Consider the following 21,327-nt stretch of genomic DNA (forward strand, 5'->3'; position numbering starts at 1 on the left):
AACAATAGTTTGCGAAAGAAAATTAGAAACCTGCAAGATACCTGTATTTATTAAATATTTTAATTGCGAAACAAGTATGTTGTTATGCTGTTACACATAATTATACATTGATAATAAATAAGAAGACAATTAGTGGTGTTAACGTTTCCCAACAGTAGAAATCATTCTTCTGATGAAGCCAGTGGTACACAGACGAAAGCTCCAGGTATGGCTTTCAATACGTAGTGTGTGTTATTTGGCAGTCTAAAACTTATTGGATTAAAAAAAATCCTGTCAAATTTGTCAATCAAAATTGATTTGACACATCACATGTACTGTATGCTAAATGCAACTGCTTTAGCAAGCTGTCACGTTGAATTGAGACATTTGATGAAACAAACTGGTTCCTGGGTAGGACCAGTACTTAGTGTCTATATGACATACCATGACGTCGAAAGTCTACAAGACCTACTAGGTAGAACGAGAAATGTACTTCGACGTACAGTTTTCACCGACCCTTGAGTGTTAGCCAATCAGAAGACACCTTACATCTGTTGCTTTTAGAGATATTTGACATTGAACATAAGTATTATTATTATTTATACCAAATTATGCGACTATCGACCGCTTACTCATAGATATTGTACGTATTTATTAAACATTATTATTATTATAATTTATACCAAATTATGCGACTATCGACCGCTAACTCATAGATATTGTGCGTATTTATTGACCTGGCGTGGCGGATTTAACCTCTGACTTATGCAAGTTATGGTTATCACAAAATACGACCAACGGAGAGGTTATAATACATTATTTATCCCGTTAATGCTTGGTAACTGTTTGGTTACCGTTGGGAATTTCCTACACAGTAATGCACTGGACGGTCGTGGTACTCCGCCCCGCATGATCAATAAATACTCACAATATGCTGAATAATTTTAATTTAAAAAAGGTAACAATTGAATCTTCTTCAAATTTGTATATAATCTATTTCAATGTATTAAATACTTGAAACTTCTATGTGTTGTTTTTTTGCCATTCTGATATTTTTATTCATTTTGTCCTCAATTAAAAGAGATTTTAAACATTTACCGGTATTATGAATAAATCTGAAGGAAACGCGGCTCGAGAGACTAGTGTTTTGATTGGCTGTTCAAAAAATGTGTACGTCGAAGTACAAACATGTATGTCGAAGTACAAATTGTACTTTGACGTACAAATATATACTTCGAAGTGTATTTTATATTTATGTCGACGTACAATTATTGTACTTTGACGTACATTTCTCTTTTTAACTTGTAGGTCTTCTTGACTTTCAACCCAAATGGTACGCCATAGTATGTCTTTAGGGTTATCTAAAGAATGCTCCCACTTAAGAGATCAATACAGAGACCTCCCAGTGACTAAGCCAGTTAGCAGACACCCCATCCAATATACCACAGACACCGAACCAGCTATAAATTCCTGTGGCTAGAAAACAAAAAAATATAAGATGCTAGATCTTTAAGCATGGAACATGTAACTTGTTTTAAGATTGATTTTTTTTGGATGCATTACTTAATTATTGCAACAATTATAATATTTTGAACACAATCATGTCAATATATTTATTAAAAATACATTGTTATCAAAAAAACTTTAAAAGCTTTTGCCCGTAAATTAGGTAGCACCTATAATCATATTACTATATAAATGACATTTTTAATACAATTATTGATCACATTTTTATTATTTATATTTATTATTTGTATTATTATTATGATTATTATTATTATTATCTATGTTTTAATAATAAGTGTATAATTAATTATCCAAGTATAGGAATATTTATATTTTCATTATCATTATTACTGTGACAGTGAATTTTACATGCATGAGTTTCTGGCGCTAAATAGCGTCACTGCCGTTTTAACGTCATGACGTCATTTCCTGTTTATTTGTTTTTTGACGTCATTATATACTTGTTTGTGTTGAGAAATAGAAAGAAAATGTAGTTAATTTGTTAAAACAAACTTTGAAAAAGCCTATTAAGGCGAAATATATCAGGAAAGAGTGGAACTTGTTCTGTGTAAATTTATATTTATCCCTACTGGATACAAAACTGAGAAAATAATAATATTACACGAAAACTTTACAGTTTCTAGTGTTGAATGGATTTTAACACAATAACAAGTGTAAACATGTTATTGCAATAGTTTTCCTTCATTATAAAGCAGACATATGCAGTTGTATTTATTCCATTTGAGAATGTTAATGTATTTCCTAATAGAACTGATGAATAAACAACCTGTCTGTCTTGACAATTTCTAGTTGTCGTCGATAACTGTAAGGCAGGCGAGAAATAATGCCTTTCAAGATTCCACCGACTAGAAATAGTGAAACTCAAGAAACATCTTTCAGGGGATATTTTTGCATGCCAGTCTTTAATTATGGCAAATGACCGATTGCCTATACAATAAAATACAATGCAATACAATACAACACAATACAATACAATACAACACAATACGATCCAATACACACGATACGATATTCATCATTAAATCAGGATTCAAGATGGCTCATTGCAAAGGAAAACATACGCATGAAGCTCAAACTACTTTGTATACGCGAGTCGCAAATGAATGTAAGCACAGCTATTAGATTTGAGAATGTACCATTTAAAGTGATATTATGCGCATTTTTCACTGTTGAATTGAGCTGAAAAGAATTAACAGGTCCAAATAGTTAGTTAAAATTTGATAACTGACCAATTATCTGCAAATCATCTTTCTACCAGTTGTATATATATATATATATATATATATATATATATATATATATATATATATATATATATATATATATATATATATATATATATATATATATTCGATATTTTACATGACTTCTCAGTCATCTGAGCCGAGCGGAACTATCTTTTTATTAGGATCGGAGTTAGTGTTCGTGTGTCGTACGAACGAATCTGCGCTAAAACTAGATTCACATCATACATCGATTAATAACTGTCGTCATTTGTCAACACGAAAGTACGGTTGATATTCAAATGCATTATTTTTCTCTTTCCAGGATATTATTTTAGTATGTTGATGCTGCATTAACAAATATATCTGTATATTAAGTAAAAACACCAAAAATAAACAACGGTTGCGATAGACACCTACAAACGTGGCATGTACTGTTAGATGCACATAATATCACTTTAATCGGGTTAAATGCACATAAAATGTACACGCAACACTGCAAACTGATCTTAATAAAACAAAACGATTACAAAACCACACGACGCCATTAATTGTAATTGTGTATATTCTTGATTTAATACATGCACTATACTAAACCACATTGCGTAATTCATCTCTGAAGGGTATTAATCTCTACGCTAGCGCAGTCTTTTAAGAGGTTAATTTGGATAAAATATAGATTTATCTGCACTAATGTGCAGTACAGGTAAGGGGTGACGTGAGATGAAACGGCGGTTTAATCAGTGGCGTCAACGAGTACGCAGGGCGTAAACAACTATTTCTTTATGCAGAATGTACTTTTGTAGGTTTCATTTATCAGGAAATGTATACAGCATAGTCCTTCATAGCCTATAAAACTAGTAATTTGTAAATTCAACGAAGAACTTTTTCGTATTAAAACAAAGGATTCAAAAATGAAACGATGCGTGTTTTAAACACGGTAAAGCTAGAGTTTTACGTAATATTTATAATCCTGCACATCAAAGATCTATCAATAAACACAGATTCGTGTTAGCGCGACTTCTCTTCGATTCTTGCGGCAGCCGATATTTCAGTTAAGTGAGAAAGTGACCCGTGTCATCTTATCGTGATACCGGTAATCCTATCTACACAAGTGCCAAATCTTAATCCACAATGGAGAGACATGGTTTCCCTTAAAAGGAATGTGTTTTCGCCTCTATCGCAGTTGTGTATTCACAATGTTTATTGTCTTGTTTTTATTATGTATCCTTAATAAGTGAATGCAAATCAATGTATGTGTGTGTGTGTTTTTTTTTTACAGTTTAATCTAACATGTACACGTTACAGGTTTAAACTAATACATGAATAGATCAGTTAAGGGAAAAAAAGAGAACATCGCCAGAACAGTTCAATATAAATGCATTAATTGTATTTCAGCTTTTAGTGTTTTATATTAACTTTAAAATGATTTTTAATTATAAATAAAACATCGAGCAAACGACATTTATTAAACAATTTAATATGTTCACCAAAAATAAATGCTTCAGTTCATTAATTTGCAATTAATTTAAATTATTTTCCATTCATTGAAAGTATCGGGTAACTCCTCCACGTACCGTCCCCGCCCCCCCCCCCCTCCCGCCTCACATATTTTTTTTCTTATCAATGATATTTCATGTGTGTCTGTCTAAAAGGCAAAATGTGTGTAATGTATTGGTTTAAGAAAATATTGTTTGAATGTTTTATTTGTTTTAGACCTATTTGTGTATGTTATTATAAGAAGGCCACATTGTAAAACAAGTATTGATTCATCTGCGTAATATGCATAATGTCTCATTGTCTTTATGTGTAACCTTCTGAATATGAAGCTTTTATTATTATTATTATTATTATTATTATTATTATTATTATTATTATTATTTGTTTTACCAACAGAATAGTCAAACAAAGTAGTCATGCGCTGTTGGCTTCTAAAACATACATCTTCAGAAATGTAGTCGTCGTAATTTGACGTCTTTTTATGCTCCTCCAAAATTTATTTTGGGGGGAGCATATAGTCGCCGCTTCGTCTGTCCGTGTGTCCGTGCGTCCGTGTGTCCGTCCGTGCACAATTTTTGTCCGGGCTATTTCTCAGCAACTAATGACCGGAATTCAATGAAACGTTATGGGAAGCTTTACTCCAAGAGGAGATGTGCATATAATCAGCGGGTTCTGGTCGGATGCTTTTTCACAGAGTTATGGCCCTTTGAAGTTTTCTATAAAAAAAAATCTTGTCCCCCAACTACTGTGCCTTCAAGACGTTTCCTTTTATCTGAATATATAGTGCAATATTGTGAAAAAAAAACCTTTGGGGAGCATCACCCGTCTTCGACGGTTTCTTGTTTCTAAAGTTTCAATTGGTCAATTCTTTCCCGATACAACTTGGTTATATTGTAATTACCTTTAAAATATCTAGGTCATTTTTAATTGGATCACATTCGTCCAGAACTACGTTCACTTGGAAAATCCTAAATAAACACTTAGCATTCTAAGGACAATATATATGGACAAAATTTATGAAAATGGCCAGATTTTTTTTTCTTCACACCATATAGGCCTGAGTTTGGTTATTAATAAGTTGCGTCTTAAAATAGGTCATCAGAACAAATCTTTAATAACAACACGTTGACAGTAATTGTAATGACTCGGTCATGATCACATTTGGTTAGATTGTTCATCTTGAATATATGAAAACTTGTTTAAATTTGGGTCTAGTGGGGTCAAACCCTCAATTACCGGGTCAAGTCTTCAATAAATAGTGTGCATGACTTTGGTGAGCGCTTCAATGCGATGATGCCTTTTGTTAAAATACTTTACTTATATTTAAGAAAATAAGGTTTGAAAGTTCTTATAATTTTTATATTACATTAGTTTCACAAATCAACTTTCTTTGCGAAACGTTTAAGCAATATTAAAATGCCCCTTCATACAACCGTCAGATGGTCCGGAGTTCTGCATTTCGACACCCTTTTGTATAATACATAAGCACGTTTGTATATAACATAAAAATTCCTATATATTTTTGTGGAAGACGACATTATTGACGCAGAGTGTGTTCCAGACCGTGTTTATTGCTTCCTGGTCTGCTGTAAGTATTTCCGCTACGAGGAAATACGCATCTTTATTTTATACTTCAGGCCATTTGGGAAATCGATAAGTCGATAAGTAGTCGAAAATGAAGCATCTCGCAGGTACACAAATAGGTCATCAAGAACAATATCACTGTATGCCTTTGTAACAAATCTTAAAGCGAGTTTGAACGATTTTTTTTCTAAACAGATAAAGCATTGATGAATAAAACAAAACTAGAACAAAGTTTGAGAAGAAATAATACCAGAACGTCGACGAATTTATAGTTTTAAATAATTGTTTTAAAAGTGTCAGCTGTAAGTCGATTTTTTTTAAAGACATTCTCAAGTACACTGTTATGAAACCCCGGCGTCTGTGTAACGATCGTAGGTATATATATATATATATATATATATTTATATATATATATATATATATATATATATATATATATATATATATATATATATATATATATATTTAGTTAGTTCCAGACCGTGTTTATTGCTTCCTGGTTTGCCTTAAGGAAGACCAGGAAACAATAAACACGGTCTGGAACTCTGCATATATATATATCTATACCTACGATCGGTACACAGACGCTGGGGTTTCATAACAGTGTACTTGAGAATGTCTTATATATATATATATATATATATATATATATATATATATATATATATATATATATATATATATATATATATATATAATTTTTTGCATAAACTCTATCTATAATGCCCTCTGGCGGGGTGCAGAAACTTGGCAAAAGGAGGGCTTGAACGGGAGAAATCGTGTATTAAGGTAGTGCAACTCTAATGGGCACATATCCAAATATAATCTAATTAATTATTTTCTTAATCAGCATCATTTCACTGAACTACATGCAAATTTGTAGGTAGGCTTTCCATGCTTTTTAAAAAAAATATACCGATTTTTTCAAAACCACCCCCACGCTCGGCTTTTGTCCAGTTTATTTTCACCCCTGGGGTATATAAAAGTTCCATAATTCATTCAAATTTCCAAATATGGGCATGCAGTTGGTGTGTACAGATGCTGTAAAGGTGTTTAAAGTTTAAACAAGATGAAATAAGTATTCTTTTACAGACATTTATTTTTTACAAATTTTTATCTATGGAAGAGCACCATGAAATGTGAGTGATTTCAACCAAGTAAAAATTGGGTCGGTTAAAAACAAAGTGTCATAAAATTCAAAATAGTATCATTTAAGTCATATTTTAAACTTAGTTTTTATAGAAACACTATATACAGCAAAATACCAAGAACTAGACAGATTTACCGTTTACTTTTTGAAATAAAAATAAAAATGCAACATGCATGGTTCGTATTTTCAACAGTAAATCACCCAATTTCGCCATAACGTTGTTTTAATTTTAATAATTGAAAAATGTGCATAAAAATTGCAACATATTTAACAATAAATATAGCTTATATGCCATATTAAATCAAATTACGTTAGAAAATAAATAAAACGCGTCGCAAAAAAGTATACGTCGTCGGCAGGATTCGAACCTGCGCGGGAATATCCCAAAAGATTTCTAGTCTATCGCCTTAACCACTAGGCTACGGCACCTAATAGTAGGCTCTTCAACCTTCGAAGAAATCGCGGGAAATCATTAGAGGTGCACTACCTTAAAAAGGCGATTCACGTGCCGTTTAAAGGGGCCTTTTCACAGATTTTGGCATTTTTTTAACTTATTCATTAAATGCTTTATATCGATAAATGTAAACATTGGATCGTAAAAGCTCCAGTAAAAAATCAAGAATAAAATTAAAAAAAGGAAAAGAACATTGCCCGGACCAGGTTTCGAACCAGTGACCCCTGGAGTCCTGCCAGAGTCCTGAAGTAAAAACGCTTTAGCCTACTGACCTATTCCGCCGAGTACACATAGTTGACGTATTTTATACCTTATATAAGCAATCTTCGTAGTTTCACAAAATTTAACGACAATAACAGAACTCTCCAAATTATTCAATCGTTTCGCGTTGCAACGCTTTATAATTTTTAGGTTTTAAAATCGTCAAAAGATGCATATAATGGCTATATTAGACCATGGTAAATGTTCAGTATTACTGTTTCCTCACAAATATCATAACTAAAACGAAAATTTGCGAATCTGAATCAACTTTTTTCAATTTTGTCAATTTACCAAAGCGTGAAAAGATCCCTTTAAGCCCTGTTGTGTTGTTTATATCCATAATCTGGTCCACGCGCAGTTACTTCCCTTCTTCAGTTTTCACGACTTTTCAAGCATAAATGGGGAATTGAATAAGCACAAGTTTCCTCATGCATGCAGGGATAATAGAAATGACTATTTCAATCCACTTTTCAAATTATACCATCTGCACTCTCTTGACAACAGCTGTATTTTATTGGTAACGTCAATGAAGTTATGGTTATTTACTCTACACTTTCAAAAGACTATGCTGTAAATGTAAGTGTTTATGTACCTTCAACGTTCCTGCTGTAAAGTCCAAAATAATTCCTCATTTCTTACTTTGCGCGGCTGCATTTCAACTTTGCATGAATCAAATGTTTAAACTGTTTAAATCGAAAACTACCTATCCGAAGGTAGAGCCTCGTCATTTCGGATGATGGCCGAGTTAGGCATATACCAAACACAACCTTGAACTGTATTGAAATAGTCGAATTATTTTGTCGATGTCGAATGAACAAGACATGTTGTTTTCAATGTTATTTTAATTTATTTTGGTATGTGTGATTTGTTTATGCAATAATAGCGAAAATACACATTTTTTCGGACATGATCATCTGAGGGCGCTCTCAAAATCCGTTCCTGAACTCGTGCTGCGCACTCGGGCAGGAACGGATTTTTCGAGCGCCCGCAGATAATCATGCCCTCGAAAACTTGTATTATCCCTATATTGTTTAACGATCGATTAAATGGTAAAACATGTTTAAAATACGTCTTATCAGGTAAACATAACGATACATTTTTGTAAAGATAGTATGAACCTAAATTAAATGAATATATGGTGCTCATTTTCAAATAACTGCTTTACAAAGTGTATTTGTTTGAATTGCTTTATAAACACTCAAACCAGCATTTGTATCGTGGATTGTATACACGTACATTGTAAGCTTTCAACAAAGTGTATGCAGTCACCAAAAACAGAATTTTTCTCAGATCTATTGCGTTATAACTATTGCAGAAGGTAATGTTCCACAAAACCGCGCTGTCGATTAAACCGTTTATATGTTTTATAAAACGTTCATTAAAAGTGCCCCATGGTGTAAAAATCCACTGATGGAAAAATCCTCAAAGATAATTTGTTATTCAATACGGATAGGCATACGCTTGGGATGTCTCAGCCAGTGATGTTTAAATATTCATTGCTTTTAATTCCACTGGCTCTGGTTTGAGATTGAATTGGTATTATCATGAAAAGAAATGCTTCCGGTAATTGATTTAAAACGTTAAAATGCAGACTTATATTTAAATAACTTATACAAAACGTTTAGCTATACAATCAAAAGTCGTTTGTTCGTGGCTTAAAGTTCGTTGTGCGAGATTTATGTTTATGGTCAGAACCCCAATAACAGTCCAGCATTTGCGTTCTTTAAATAAAGTACGCTGCGTAATAAAAATACACGATAACATAATACAATGTGTCTTGTTTTGAGAAAACTGGGCATAATGCATGTGCGTAAAGTGTCGTCCCAGATTAGCCTGTGCAGTCCGCACAGGCTAATCAGGGACGACACTTTCCGCTTAAAATTGATTTTCGGTAAGGAGGGACTTCCTTGAAACTAAAAATACCATAAAAGCGGAAAGTGTCGTCCCTGATTAGCCTGTGCGGACTGCAGAGGCCAATCTGGGATGACACTTTACGCACATACATTAAGCCTCGTTTTCCCAGAACGCGTCTCAAATAATTAACAACTGCGTGCACGAGTCACTCGTAGAAACTAACACTATCATGTGTTGTATCCACTCATTCATTCACGACCTAGATGTGATTTATCTAGGTTATTCGCATCTTAAACGGCAACGAAAACCCGAGACTCAAAGCGTCGAACAGACATAAATCAAAAACAAAATATTGTTTAAAACCGAAATACCAATTACCAATACCAAACAAGCTGAGCGCTGCTATTCTGTTTTGGATACGATAATTGGGAGTAACTTAAGCACTTGTCAAAGGTATATTTTTGAACAAATTAAGTATGATATTATTCATATTACGACGATAAGCAGACAACTACATAATTGTATAAGTAGAAGATTTTCGCCGGAAAATCATGATTTTGTTTTCTAAAGCATGTGTGTATATTACGCCGGACTTGTTAATTTTAAAAGGTGGAGCTTGTCTTTTGTTATGCACCTTACGTTTATTCTGTCGTGTTTAAATTGTGTTTCACCAGTAGTACACATATTTCTTATATTGTGTTCAAGTGTGTATACTATTACCGAAAACGGATAGCAATTGTTTAATGCTACCAAGTGTTATTACAAGTGAAGCAATTGCTAATTTGCTACTCTTAGCTTTCGATTTTTGATTCGAAACTTAGAGAAAACGCATTTTGTACTTTGCCATATTTGCCATACAAACTGAACGTCTTGAGTAAGATACGTTAATCACATTTTCATACATCACCTTGACAACCGCAAGAAAACCGACCTTCCGCACACAAATTGCGATGATAATTGAGATATATTCTGTTGTAATACGCAACCTTCTCTGGACCATACCGTGAGCTTATGTATATAATATTACCAGTATCCAACGGCATTCTGTCTGTTGCCATATGTATATATATATGTATATATGCTAGCATATTTGCTATTAAGTCACACAATGTCACCTGGTTTTATAAACGTACTAGGTAGCCCTTGGACAGACTACGCGACTACCAAGGCTGGTATAAGGCTACGCTGGCCGCATGTGACATAGGGCCATTTCTTTCCTGACGCGTCTCACGTGTCAATGCACATTGTTTGTTGTTCTAATTGTTATTTGACTAAAATTTAACAAAAAAAAGTTTTTATTTTATGCTTTCCGGTGGTTTATATAGAGAGATATCAGTGAAATAAAATTGGTATTCCACTGTTTTAAACAGTGAAAAATAACAGTATATAAATATTACATGTCTGACAGGGTGACAGTATATTTGTCAGACATGTAATATTTATTTTATTATACCGAACAACCTATTCAAACATGAGCAATTTATATGAACCATGAACAATTTTAATATTCAATAATTGTATTTCATTTCAGCAATGAAAAACCATTAATATGTTGAGTGGTTGAGATTTTCGGGCAGAGCAAAATGAACTTTGCTTTATTCGGAACCGACCTAGTAATCGATTTATCCCATCAATTTTCTTAGTAGTCAATTATTTCTTTAAAACTATTATCGAACCAGCTTGTCGTATTTTATTTTCATCACTTGATTACGCAATTTATGACGTACTCGCGTGACGTCATTTCGGTGACGAAACATTTTGGAACAATAATATGGACGTGGTGGTTTTTAAACAGTAAAATAGAAAAATCTAGTATCTTTGTTCAAAGCATCGAACGAATCCAAAACGTATTTGTATTTGTCATGCAAAACACCTTAAGAACAGACACTGGAAGTGTATTTCGTTGTAACTTTATTGTGATTAGCATTGGATTAAAGTTGCCATTGAGGTAAGCCTAAATAAGCAAATACAACGGAAATGCAAAAAATGCGTACTGCGCATGCGCGGATGGGAAAGTATGATTTTCGAACATTCCGCACGTGATTGCTAAGGCAACGAGATATAGTATTTTTTGGACAGTACATTTTTTCCAGCTGGTGGCACGTGATTGCTATGGCAGCGGGCGACAGTATATTATGGACAGTAAATTTATTCCCGCTGGGTCTGTATTTCTATGTCACGATGGCCTATTTTTCACTGTTTTATTTTATATTAATGACGTCATTTTTTTGACGAAATGACGTCATTAATCCAGCAAAATTAGCATGAAAAAAGCATGAAATAAAAAAAAATGTTGGATTCGATGGAATATCGATTTTATTTCACTCGGGATCATAGAAAATGTATATTTCACTGGTGGCTTCGCCACTCGTGAAAAGATTGTTTTCTATGATCACTCGTGAAAAAAAATCGATATTCCACCGAATCCAACAAATATCCTCTATATATGTAACGCTATATAAATTGCCTTAACACAAATCATCTCAAATATATATGTTTAGGTAATATGTTCACATCATAACCCTGAAGTAGATCTACTGTATATTTAGGTCGTTAAAATTACCATATACAAAAAATAGCAACATGAATGAATTTCAACCGCTCAAAAAGGGCTCAGTTTATATCAATATGTGTTCCTTTATTATAAAGCAGGCATATAGAGTAACTGCTGTATTCCACTTTATAATGAACATGTATGCACTTTCTGAACTGAGGAATGAACAACATAGCTTCTCTCTGTTTATGTTTTAGTTGTTGTCGATTTCTGAAATTCAGGACAGGCCATAAATCATTCCTTTCAAGATTCTACTGATACGATGCAAGATTAAGTCTCCCAAACGCCCATTGTTTTATCCTTCTTCGACACCAATTACCATACCAGAAACATATGGGTATATCCATACAATAGTATTGACATCGTCTATAAACGGAGACCTATTTGATGTTAGAAATATATAGTAATTATCAAACTTCAGAAACATAATCAGAAGACACATATTTGCCTGTGGTTCATTAGTATATTTTACAAATAACCAAAGGCCAATACAATAAATAAAAGAAGTGAAACTCCAGCAGCATATTCATACAATGGGTCATTCAAATTACAAACATGATACACAATTGCAGTAAACGCCTTGGAACAATCGAATCTCAGACGCATAATTATTTGTGTATGATCAACATCAATTTACGTTAACTTTTCAATGATATTAAATCGTTTGTAATCAAAATCGGTTCTAAATTAGCACCATAATGACGACAATTGTAAACGAATTACGTCTTGTAACCGATTTCACACAAAAATCCAATATACACATAGAGAAATTAAAGGATACTGTGTTAATATATTCGCTCTTTATTCAAAGAGAACCAGTCTACATTACGACGGCATGTAGCCTATTTGTCGACACATCCCAAAGTGCGTTGGCTTTGTAAAGAAGGCATTCTTACTATGACATTAACATGATGCATGATCGAGTGACTGTGCGGGGTTCCCAATTGAACCTTAATGAATTAGTTGCAATAATCCAACTCCCAGCTATTGACCCTCCGGGTCCTGGTACGTATGTACTCATAAAAGCTCAGAGCATTCAAGAAGAACTACTTAATGAATGTAAACACACCAGTATTTGGTGCATGTCTCTACAAATAACTTTTAAAACAATTTTTCTTAAGAATTTCAACAAGTGCAGAAAAGTTTTATGTTGCTTATGGCAATGAGAAAAACATCAGAATTAGTTTATTTTATAAGTCTGTGTTATTGGTCAAACATTCGATATGTAACGCTTTCATTTACACGGTTATGCTGCACTCAACGTGAAATTGTGATACCGATTTCAGAAGTGTTAACTGTTTTTTTTAATTTTGAAGATATCGGCACAAACTGCAAGACAACTTGTATTTTATGCGCTAAAGATGTTTGCAAATGTATTTCAATAACTTGATATATTTGCAAAGATAAAGTTCTTAACGGTGTGTTTACATTCTGTCAAGCCCCTGTTTAAACCCCGGTGAATCACATTGATTCTGCCCCCTGATTAAGGACGACTGTAGGTTATATTACACTAATTCCGATTCCCATAGGGTCCCATGATAAAACTGAAAACTTTCACAGCATTTTTCTTGCCTTTTCGACGTATCAATTTTTCCGAACCTGGTATCATTTTAAAGATGGATCTGTCATCTTCCAATAATTGCAATCAAAAACATACCGTCTCGCAACTTATAAGAAAGTAAATCGCTGTCGAATGAACCCACCGTAGAAAAACGAATTTTGGAATCCTAATTTCGACAAAAGCCCACACAATAGAAAACACACTCTCAAAAGATCATCTTTTAAGTTAGCTTCCAATCCTAGGCCTCAAAGTACTCCAGACACATACAGGATATTACAAATAACCACAAAAGACATGTCTCACTCACAGTTTTCATCCAATCTTTATGAAATTTGGTCAGAATGTTTATCTTGATGAAATCTGGCTTGGGAAGGTATTTGGGTCATCTGGGGTCAAAAACTAGGTCACTCAGTCAAAAACTAGGTCAAATAATAGAAAAACAATAGAGGTCGCAGTTTTCATCCAATCTGTATGAAATTTGGTCCGAATGTTTATCTTGATGAAATCTGGGTTGGGATTGTATTTGGGTCATCTGAGGTCAAAAACTAATTCAAGAAGAGAAAAGGAACTCTTTAGAAATAGGCACCACGGAGGGATACACAATGAATTAGTGTAATGTAACCTGTAAACAGAGTCGTCGGACTAGCGAACTGATGAAACAGTTACACAATTGTTCATTCGCCTCAGGGCATAGGTTTTGACTCGAACAGTAACTGACATAGTATAAACTTTTTGGCATTATTAATAATAGTCGTACCTACATAGTGTTCTTCACTTATAACACTTTTTTCTCAGTATATATTATTTGATTTAGACATAGAAATAAATGGTTTGTATTAATATATTTTCAATAATATCAAATTCAATTTAATATCAAGCATGAATAGCGGAGATGACAAGTGGCGACCCTTGTTGTTCAAAATATATTCAATTAAACGTGATGCAAAAAAAGAAACCTTACTTCTTAAATGAGTTGAAGGAATAAACGATAATATTACAATTAATCGATGATAAATATAAAAGTGACACGGAGAGTTTGTTTAAGGTCAAGATATTAACGTTTTGTTTTCAGACATAATAATGGCTTATACAATACTATCGTTTCGATAATGTTAACATTAGACTGTTGTGCTACGACTTAGCACTATAAAGATCTTAGTGGAAAGTGTACTTTCTACGACTCCTATATCCGTTACATAGAAGCCTCAGGTTTATAATTTGGTTTCTAAAAACAAATATGTCTTGAATTTTGACAAGCAAACACATTTAACTGTCTATTAGAAGCCGGAAAATGAATGCGTAAAGTTGAAATAAACTCTTATTGGCATCGGAGTCGGCGTCTGTCTTTCGCATGACATATTAACTCCTCGGGGAAACCTCTTCTTGTTTCTTTAACACACTTATGGTGTTAATACAAACAATGTAAAATCGACCAGATGTGGTAAAATATATGGCAATACAACAACGTATTGGTTTCTCGTTTAATGATTTCTTTCATTTTCAAATCGCCACGGTGTAATACAATTTGGTGGCACCCCGTCCAAACAGGTATTTTGAAAGACATCTTGAAAGTGAACAACTGCTACATATTCAATGAATGAAACGTTCACAGAATAAAAAATGCATGCAATTGAAGTCCATACACTATTATTCAATGCATTCCGATTTGCAATAATAACTCAACATCATATACACTGTTAACTAGTGTGTCTGTTGTGATGAAAACATTGTTTAGTAATCAAAATATTTGACAACGAGCGATACAAACAGAATACCACACCAGCTATCACACACAGAAACAATACTGCTTTCTGTTCAAAAACAAATGTTTTAATGATGTTGGTGTTTTATTTTAATGTGTATTATAAAACTTTAATAAATACTGTTAAGTGATAAATATTCAAATATGTATCTAGCAATTTGAATTGCTTCCAACCGCATTTCTAGTATTGTTATTGCTTCCATTTCTGGTACTAACTGGTACTAACCTAGTGCGTGCTCTTATCGATACATGTTTATCACTTGTTTCCAAGAGTGTCAAGTCTAACACAACTTTCTTTACAACATAAGCTCACATGTCAGTAGCATTACGTTTTTGTGTTTGTCCTTGATTTTAGAATAAGTGAAAGAAACCCTTTGTAATTTATAAACAGGCGAAAAAGAATTAAAAAAAAATAAAGACTGAGTATATATTTATTATATTTATATTATTTTATATTTTACTTGCAGTAAAATGAAAAACAGTTACACATAAACTAATATCAAGAGTTAAGAGTTAAATTATACCTAGATCCCATAAACAAAAGCACCACGTATAAAAAATAATAACATCAATGAATGCTATCAGCATGATAATGTTAGTTATGGTGCAGAATCAAGGGGGTTTACAGGGATTTACACACGGGCTTGATAGAATGTAATCACACGGTTACAAATGTTTTATTTTTCAAATATTACATAGTTTTCGAAGACATGGTTTTATATGTTATAAAGATATGCATTGATGATTCTTGCCATCCTACATTAATCATGCTAAAAGGTATTATCCACTTTCGACATCATGATTGTTAATACACATCACTAGTATCAGCTAAACGACATATTTGAAACCACACGATCTACTTGGGTTATAATTAGTAAATAACACTTTAAATTAGTCATCTACAGAAATTTCTAAACGTATTGAGTAAAAACTTGGGACGCTCTAATGGTCACGTTCGCATGTTACCATATATTTAATATGTGTTGTCCTCTAACACATTTGTGCAAACCATACCCCTATCGTAATCAAAGCGCTGAATTTGTTCGCTGTTGTATAATCTTAGACGCAACTCAGTTTTCAAAATTGTGTTATAGCTTTTAATATCGCAAGTTTCAAATGAACACAAACCATTCAAATTTATAGAGTGTGTCTTAAAGCACTGGTCGTGATGTGTGTTTTTTTCAAATCATTGATACAGCTAATCAGTGTGCACAGGCTAACCTTATTTGACATGCATTAAGCCCCGTTTTCCCTGAAAGCAGCCAATAGGTACATATTTCAATGATAAACACTAGACTGGCCAACGTTGTCTTACAAGCTGTTAAATACTTTGAATACATACACGCTATGTAGTGTACCAGTGGGAACTATAAACAGGCAGATGCGGTGGTTAGAGCAGGCGCTTTTAGCATTGGTCGTCTGTTTAATTTTACTGCATTATCCACACAGGCAGTTACGGGTTACGGTTCCTGGCGTAGTGTACATAAAATAACTTATAAACACATTTGTATCCGACTCCTAAAGTAGTCGGTATGTACGTACATATTTCAAATAGTTCATAAACAAAGTGTATTACATACTCATAGCATATCATTGAGGCGAAAACTGGCGACTTCTTAGGATAAGAACGTTTGGTATCATGTTTAAGGTAGTGCACCTCTAATGGGCACATATCCAAATATAATCTAATTAATTATTTTCTTAATCAGCATCATTTCACTGAACTACATGCAAATTTGTAGGTAGGCTTTCCATGCTTTTTAAAAAAATATACCGATTTTTTCAAAACCACCCCCACGCTCGGCTTTTGTCCAGTTTATTTTCACCCCTGGGGTATATAAAAGTTCCATAATTCATTCAAATTTCCAAATATGGGCATGCAGTTGGTGTGTACAGATGCTGTAAAGGTGTTTAAAGTTTAAACAAGATGAAATAAGTATTCTTTTACAGACATTTATTTTTTACAAATTTTTATCTATGGAAGAGCACCATGAAATGTAAGTGATTTCAGCCAAGTAAAAATTGGGTCGGTTAAAAACAAAGTGTCATAAAATTCAAAATAGTATCATTTAAGTCATATTTTAAACTTAGTTTTTATAGAAACACTATATACAGCAAAAATACCAAGAACTAGACAGATTTACCGTTTACTTTTTGAAATAAAAATAAAAATGCAACATGCATGGTTCGTATTTTTAACAGTAAATCACCCAATTTCGCCATAACGTTGTTTTAATTTTAATAATTGAAAAATGTGCATAAAAATTGCAACATATTTAACAATAAATATAGCTTATATGCCATATTAAATCAAATTACGTTAGAAAATAAATAAAACGCGTCGCAAAAAAGTATACGTCGTCGGCAGGATTCGAACCTGCGCGGGAATATCCCAAAAGATTTCTAGTCTATCGCCTTAACCACTAGGCTACGGCACCTAATAGTAGGCTCTTCAACCTTCGAAGAAATCGCGGGAAATCATTAGAGGTGCACTACCTTAAAAATATTCCGACAAGTTGTGTCGAGGATATTCCTCGTCCCAAAATTGTCAAGATGTGATTTTGTTTCTACACAAAAGAACAATCAAGAAACGAAGTGCCCGCCTATGTGGGTCTTTAGTTCTTTATTTAGGGAATGCCGTCTAGTATTAATATCATCGCTTGTCTTTTTTAACATACATCTCTCTTCTATGTTAATATAGACATTGTAAAACATAATAATATGGAAATATGAATAGGAAATTAGAATCATTGTGCTCTGCTAGTACGCTTGCATAACAATTTGACTTATACCACGTAGTAATTGCACAGTATGCGTTTATGGCATGTTCATATTGGAAGGATAATGAAGACTATACCCTGCCAAAATTTGTTTACACGTGTATCTGTGTGCACATACAACTTGAATGCGAATGTGGCGTAAACTAACTTTATTCCTCCTAAATAATATCCAATATTGAGCCAATGGCTTATTTAAGAATAAAATAAAACACACAACTTAACCGGCGCACAATGCAATTAATTTATCAAGTCAAATCTTATCGTTAACTGTGTCCGAACTTTATATATGAATAAGAATTATATGTTGTTGTTTTTAAAGTTACATAACTACTCAAAATCAACGATTTTTTTTTAATATTTCGTAAAGTAAACTTAACCAATTAAAAATCAGTGTTCCTTATGGCAATTGTCGAAATTTCAACGCCAGATGTGGTCTGGTAAAATAGATGTTTGTAGATACAAAATGCTCGTTGTGTTTCTATTTTAATTTCCCGCAACGACATCTATTCATACGACACATGAACACTAATATGGTGTTCATGTGTCGTATGAATAGATATATTCGCGGGAAATTAAAATGGAATTAACTGTGTCACAATAAATAAAAACGAGCATTTTGTATCTACAGAAATCTATATAATCATACCACATATAGCGATGAAATTGTGGCTATTGCTATAAGGAACACTGATTATTTAGGTGTTAAATTTATTGTACGAAATACTTTACGAAATTTTCGTTGCTTTTGAGCGTTATAGAGACTTTAAACGCTTTTGCATATTCACCTAGAATATAGAATATCGCTATTATATTGATGTTAATACTATATACACAACTAAGTAATGAGGATGTTTCTTCTTAGAAAAATAGTATTAATGCGATCTTATTTCGTATAAACAACACCTAAGTACGGATAGTATAAAGTAAATATTTAATGGTCCATAACAAAAGTTTAACGATCTCTAACGCGTGGTTTGTAGTGTTATATTTAGCGAATCTTGTAGCATACATAATAGAAGAGCATCTACACGTTCTATGGTTATATGTTGGCTAAATACTAAAAAGGTTTAGAATTACGCCAACTGTCTGCATATATTTGATTTTGTTACCATTTTCGTTCAAAGTCCGATATCTGCAAATATTACGTTTTAGATAATTAATGTGATCACCAAAAGATGAATCATCTTTCCCATTCGTACCATTATTAAACTGACAATACATCGTGTTTCCTGGTGAGATACAAACACATGCAGTCCGTCAGTCCATTGCGTTGGGTCATATACCATAATTATAATTGAAATAAGTCATGTTTAGAATAATGTCTGGGGATAACCTTCATCTCGGTAAACTTATATATTAATATTTTATATTCATATAGTTTCGATCTAGCGTTCTGAGTATCCCTGTCGGTAAACACAATGACTCTTAATTAGAAGATGTGTATGCCCCAACGGAGTGGCAAACATTCAGCATTGCAATTGTCTGTTCGAGCGTTCATCCAGATTTATTTTAAGCTTTTGTATGCTAGTGGAATTCAACTTTCACTATGCATTGATCTTCATGTTTAGATCATTGTAACTAAAAGGACCGTGGGCAGAAACAATAGTTTGCAAACTTATGGAACTTTGTTTTATCCACGATATAACATTAAGTCGCCTAAAGATTGTTGTCAACTTCGCCTTCATACGTGGGTGGAGTCACACAACATTTTACAGTGAATAGTGTAAACGTGTTATTGATCGTAAAAATAGGAATTTCAGCTGCGACCATTTTTGGCACAACTACGGCAATTGGTCGGTTTTCCGCTTTAAAATATATAGTCCCAGAGTATTGTCTTTTTTAACAACTGGGCGAAACTCGCACAAAATTTTACCTTCCAATGACCTTAATGTGTAGATAATCGTAAGTAAAAGAATATATTAACTGCGACATGCTTTGTAAAAAATACGCTCATGCGTTAGTGTTTCCAATATGGAATATATAGCCAAAAAGTTTGCGTTTTTGTCTCGTCGGAAACTACTGATGGATAACACTGGCAAAAGTATATCCTTTTGTCAATTGTCCACGTTTTATTTTATGCTTTCCGGTGGTTTATAGAGAAATATCAGTGAATTAAAACTGATAATTTCACTGTTTCAAACAGTGAAAATTATCAGTAAAAATTATCGATAATTTTTTTAATTGTTTACTGTGAAATGACGTCATTTTTTTGACAAACTGACGTCATTATCCCAGCGAAATCCTTAAGTTAAACACTTTACCAATGTATATAAACTGTGAACAAAAGCATAAAATAAAAAGAAAATTTGTTGGATTCGGTGGAATAAAGTTCTAAAAGTGTGTGTACAATTTCTCAAACTGCTTGAAGTACTTTGCTTACACTTTCCCATATTATTGTAACTGAGAATGCAATGGAAGGAACGTTTACCAGTTTTGAATCTTTTTTCTCTGGTCTACTGTCGAATATATGACTGACTTGTTTATGTCCAAACGTGTTGTGATGGCAACACCGTTTTTGACACATTTCTAGTTTTTTTACGGTTAATGGTTCCATGTTTAAGAAATAGAAAATCTCTAAAAAAAAGGAAAATGTGAAATTATAATCAGCGGCAATGAAACCCTGAACAATGTATTTCGAGGTTCATATGCTCACTGTACTAGTTCGGGCCTGCCTAAAAGGCCTCTGTTATTCTAAATGGCGCGAAGTGGTGTTTTCTAGTTATTGCGTCTATAAATGTCATCATGTATCAACAATTGTTCACTAACCAATTTTAACATTACACAGCTTAACAATAAATATTTAAATCACAAAGCAAGTACTCTTCTTGAATGTATGTACCATTTGATATATTTTTATCATGTCTATTGTTTTTTTTAATATTAGTTTATGGGCAATGTGATACAAAAAAGGGTTTTTTGATTTATTCTGCCGCATTAACACAGGTTAGGAGCAAGAGTGTCTGTTCATGAGTTTACTTGCTATTACATGCTTAGTAGCGAACACGGTAGTTCATGATCAGTATGCGCAAATAAATTGGCTGGGATGGCTCAAAGATAGCGATATACCTCATAAATCCATTGTCACATGACGCCGTAAAAATGTATTTCTATTTTAAGTTTCAGCATTCTATAATGCCA

General features: G+C 33.2%; 1 protein-coding gene across 1 annotated transcript in view; it reads left to right on the top strand.

Moving 5' to 3' along the window:
- Nucleotides 1-11,318: 11,318 nt before the first annotated feature.
- Nucleotides 11,319-21,327, top strand: part of LOC127856477 (5-hydroxytryptamine receptor-like) — an 83,038-nt gene continuing 73,029 nt past the window's right edge. The window contains exon 1 of the mRNA XM_052392694.1: nt 11,319-11,480. The gene's annotated coding sequence lies outside the window, so the exon portion shown is untranslated. The remainder of the gene's footprint in view (nt 11,481-21,327) is intronic.

This window comes from Dreissena polymorpha, chromosome 13 (assembly GCF_020536995.1).
Source record: "Dreissena polymorpha isolate Duluth1 chromosome 13, UMN_Dpol_1.0, whole genome shotgun sequence".
NCBI lineage: Eukaryota > Metazoa > Mollusca > Bivalvia > Myida > Dreissenidae > Dreissena > Dreissena polymorpha.